Source organism: Triticum dicoccoides, chromosome 6B, assembly GCF_002162155.2.
Source record: "Triticum dicoccoides isolate Atlit2015 ecotype Zavitan chromosome 6B, WEW_v2.0, whole genome shotgun sequence".
Classification (NCBI taxonomy): Eukaryota; Viridiplantae; Streptophyta; class Magnoliopsida; order Poales; family Poaceae; genus Triticum; species Triticum dicoccoides.
The window spans coordinates 648282825-648287963 of NC_041391.1; positions in this window are offsets into that span (position 1 = coordinate 648282825).

Consider the following 5139-nt stretch of genomic DNA (forward strand, 5'->3'; position numbering starts at 1 on the left):
CGTCGGGAGAGGAGAGGGGAAGGGGATCTAGGGCGAGGGAGAGGGCGAGGGCGAGGGCGAGCAGTGGGTCAGGGCAGCGGCGGCGGCGGCGGTGGATCGAGAGGGAGAGGGAACTGGCAAGGGGGAGAGGGAAGGGGGGATCGGGCGAAGGGGGAGAGGGAAGGGGGGATCGGGCACAATACTAATGGCGCACCTCACCGTGGTGCGCCATTAGTATTTTTTTTTATTTCAACTCGAGCCAACAGGTTATGTACCACCAGAACTGATCCACATCAAGTCCCCTCTACTAGCTCGACTGGTCAGCAGCCAGTTCTGACACCAGGAGGTCCTAGGTTCGACTCCCAGGCTCCACAAATTTTTTTTAGCATTTAAAAAGCTGTTTGATACTTATTTGTGTTTAAATATGTTCAAACTTGTTTAAATAATAACAGTAATATTTTTTATAAGACAGTAGCATTTAAAAGCTGTTTGATACTTATTTTTTTATAAGACGGTGCGCGGGGTGCGCGGGGTCGGCGGCGGCGGTTGAGTAGGGGAATCGAGGGTGCGGGGGGTCGGCGGCGGCGGCCGGTGGACTAGGGGGGTGCTCGGCGGCGAGGGGGACCGGATCTGGCGAGGTGGGATAGCGATCGAGATGGAGGGGGATCGAGATCTTGTGTCCATGAAATCTAAAAATATTCATGATAGTTCAAAAAGTACCCATGAAATACAATCGAGAAATGAAGGCTACGATTTAAATACAATCGATCTTAGCTAGCTATCTGTTCACAATCTTCTTGCCCTTCTTTTTTGCAAATGGAGTTCTTCTGTGGAACGGACGTCCTTTAGGTAGGGTGGTCCTGCTTCTTCTTGTGGTGTATGCTGCTACTTCATCATCGTCGTCATGTTCGATCCTCGGGTCGCCGTACTTGTCGAAGTCTTGCTCATTGGCTACTCCATCCATTCTGATGATCTTCCTTTTGCCTCTCCTCACGACAACACGACTGGGCTTTGGCGGGTCGGTAATGAAGAAGCATTGGTCCACTTGGGAAGCCAGTACCCATGGCTCATTTTTCGCGGTGACGTTTGCGCCCGCGGTCTTGGATTTGGCTTCGGGTATAACCATGGTGGTGAAATACCGGTCTTCTTTTATGACGTTCTTGGTCCATCTGACACGGAACATCGGGACCTTCTCTCCAGCGTAGCTCAGCTCCCAGATCTCCTCGATCCTTCCATAGTATCTGTCCTTGTCGTTACCGGTGTAGGATTCCATCGTTACCCCGGAGTTCTGATAACCATCGCTCTTCATGTCCTTGGCCTCGGTGTAGAATGTGTAGCCGTTGATATCGTACGCCTCATAGGTCATCAGGTTGTGCTCGGCGCCCTGTGACAAGGCGAATATGAGTTGTTCTTCCGCGGAAGAATCCTCATGTAAAAGGTACGACAGAAGCTTCTTCTTGAACCAACGCGTGAAACATGAGTTGTGCTCTTTGAGTATATCTCCGTCCGTCCTCTGTTGGCCTCGGTCATTGTACGTCTTCTTAATAAAGGTTTTGTGCTCTACCACCCAAGGATCGACCATGTCTATATGTTGTAGCGCGACTAGGTTTGCTCTTTCAAAGTCGGCGAGTCGACCCTCGAAGTCGACATGCATTTCGCGGCGACCCTCACGGTGACCCCATCCAGCGAGCCTGCCGAGGTGCCTGTTGACGGGCAGACCAACGGGGTTCTCGATGCCTAGATAATTCGTGCAGTAGGAGATGCACTCTTCGGTCAGAAAGCCCCTGGCTGTGCTTCCCTCTGGACGTGACATGTTGCGAACGTATCCTTTGATGACACCATTCATCCTTTCGAACGGCATCATGCTGTGCAGGAACGTCGGCCCGAGTTGGATGATATCCTCCACTATATGGACCAGCAGATGCACCATAACGTCGAAGAATGCGGGCAGGAAGTACATCTCAAGCTCGCATAGTATCACCACGATCTCTTCCTGTAGCCTTCTGAGTTACCTCACGCCAATGGACTTCCGAGAGATGACGTCGAAGAAGTTGCATAGGACAAATAGCGTTTCACGGACGTGCGCGTCCATGATCCCACGGATTGCAACTGGAAGTATTTGCGTCATCAGCACGTGACAGTCGTGAGACTTCATCCCGCTGAACTTCTGCTTCGCTGGGTCTAGGTATCTGCTTATCTTCCCCGCGTAACCGTAAGGAAGTTTTACTCCTAGGAGGCAGGTGAAAAACTGCTCGATCTCCTCCTGACTTAGAGTGAAGCACGCGGGAGGGTAGTCATTTCCGGTCTTCTTGGCCTTTTTGCCTTTGCGACGACTTTCTGTGTCCTGCTTCGCCTCATCATCATCATCATCATCATCATATATAGCGTGAAGCTCCTGCCTGATGCCCATTGATTTCAAGTCTGCCCTTGCTTTCGGCCCATCTTTGGTCCTCTCTGGCATGTTGAGCAGGGTACCAAGCAGACTCTCGCACACGTTCTTCGTGATATGCATGACATCAAGGCTGTGAGGCACACGGTGGATCTTCCAGTACGGCAAGTCCCAGAAAACAGACCTTGTTTTCCATACCTTCAGCAGCGGCTCTGGCGCCTTTTGCTTCTTTCCCGGCAGTGGGCAGTCTTTCCAATTTTTCAACAGCTTGTCTATTTCCTCGCCGCTCCTCGTACACGGGCGTTTTCGGGGTTTGGTTTCACCATCGAACAGATCCTTGCGTTTCCTCCACGGGTCATCGTCGCGAAGCCACCTTCGATGTCCCATGAACACGGTTTTTGAAGACCCAGGATCTCTATCTAGCTGGCGATACGTTGTGTCATCCATGCACCTTACGCATCCAGAAAATCCGTGGACTACCTGCCCCGCAAGATATCCGTAACCGAGATAGTCGTGCACCGTCGTGAGCAGTGCGACTCTCATAGGGAAATATTCTTTCTCTGCGGCGTCCCACGTATTGGCTGGCGTTTTCCACAGCGTGTCAATCTCCTCTTTCAGCAGCCCCAGATACAGATTGATGTCGTTCCCTGGTTGTTTCGGCCCTTCAATTAGCATACTCATGTGAATGTACTTCCTCTTCATGCACAACCAGGGGGGAAGGTTGTACATCCACACGAACATAGGCCAGGTGCTATGTGTGCTTCTCTGGCTGCCAAACGGATTGACTCCATCGGTGCTCGCGCCCAGCATGATGTTCCTTGGATCGTTCCCAAATTCTGGGTATTCGAAGTTCAACGCTTGCCATTGGCTCGCATCCTTAGGGTGACTCAGCATCTTGTCTTTTTATCTATCTACGGATCATTTGCATCATCTTCTTGCTTCTTCTCCTCCCTATCCGCGTGCCAACGCAGGAGCTTTGCTACCTTAGGGTCTGCGAAATACCGCTGCAGACGAGGAGTGATCGGAAAGTACCACACCACTTCTCGAGGAGCTTTCTTCCTCTTCTTGTATCGAGTGACACCGCACACCGGACATATGGTAGACTCCGCGTGCTCGTCCCGATAAATGATGCAATTGTTCATGCACACATGGTATTTCACGTGCGGTAAATCCAGAGGACACATGATTTTCTTCGCCTCCTCCAAACTGGTCGGGCACTTGTTCCCCTTGAGAAGACGGTCGTGCCAGAATGACATGTTCTCGTCGAAGCATGCGTCGGTCATTTTGTGTTTTACCTTCATCTCCAGAGCCATGAGCGTTACTTTCAGGCGGGTATCCTCGGGCCTGCATCCTTCATACAATGGAGTAACCGCGTCTAACTCAAGTTGATCCATCTTGGCTTTCTCTCGGGCGGCAGCTCTTGCGTTATCTGTCTGCTTGAGAAGCAGCTCTTGAATATGAGGGTCCTGCACCCAGCCCATCGATGGTCCAGCGTCGTCTGCTCCGCCGGCATCATCATCATGTCCTGCATCTTCTACATGATGACTGTGTACAGCATCACCGTCGTGATCATCTCCTGGGGATTCTTCGTCTTCTCGCCCCCCCGAGCCGCGGTGGTTGTCTTGCTGCCCTTCCTCATTTCTTGCCCGGCCCCCATGGACGACTTCGTAGTCATCTTCATCACCTTGCCACCGATAGCCATCCATGAAACCACGCAAGAGCAGGTGGTCCCGCACCTGCCCGGAATCCGGGTCCGCAATAAGGTTATTCAGCTTGCATCTTCGACACGGACATCTTATCTCCGTCTCGTTCTTTTGAAGCATCTCGGCCTTCGCGGACCTCAAAAACCTATTCACGATGCCTTCGGTCATCGTGCGGACCATGGTCGCCTGCGGGGTAGAGCAAACCGATTTTTTAGAACCAAGAAAAAATTTGGCATGACTTTCCCTAAAAATAGGACCAAAAAGAATGCTTAATGCCAAAATTCTCGCCGAAACGGAAATGAATCAACATTCCGGCAAAATATTGGCAACTATTGCATTTCAAATACCGGTACACCTCCAAACACAAACACATATGCAACACCACAAACATATGCAACACCACGAACATACATAGATCTAGCTAGGCCATAAAAAATGCATGTGCACATTGTTGTAGGGAGAACAACATAAATATAGCTTCCCCCCTTACTTACCTAGCAAAACAAGGTAACTTAACCACTTAATTTGAATGAATCTATGGTGAAAATGAGGTGAAAAAGAGGAGGCACCCGAGACAAGGAGGAGGCGGTGGAGAGAATGAAGTGGGGAGAAAGGGAGTGTGGGAGGAGAGGCTGTCCAAAATATCTTGTTGCTGCCCACTTACTAATGGCGCACCAGCAACAAATGCGCCATTAGTAATCCAGGTTACTAATGGCGCACCCCCTGGTGGTGCGCCATTAGTACTTTTGCAAAAAAAGGAATAAAAACAATAATAAAAAAATAACATTAGTGGCGCACCTTCTGGCTGGTGCGCCATTACTAGTTACAACTAGTAATGACGCACCATCAGTGGATGCGCCATTAGTATGTTTGGACAGGCGCACTAGTTCAAAAAAAGAATTGGTACTAATGGCGCACCGTGGGCAGGGTGCGCCATTAGTAGTTTCAACACTAATGGCGCATCAGAAGGTGGTGCGCCATTAGTATATACTAATGGCGCACCACATGTCTGGTGCGCCATTAGTGTCATTTCCATCTATAGCCCTTTTCCTAGTAGTGTAGTGATAA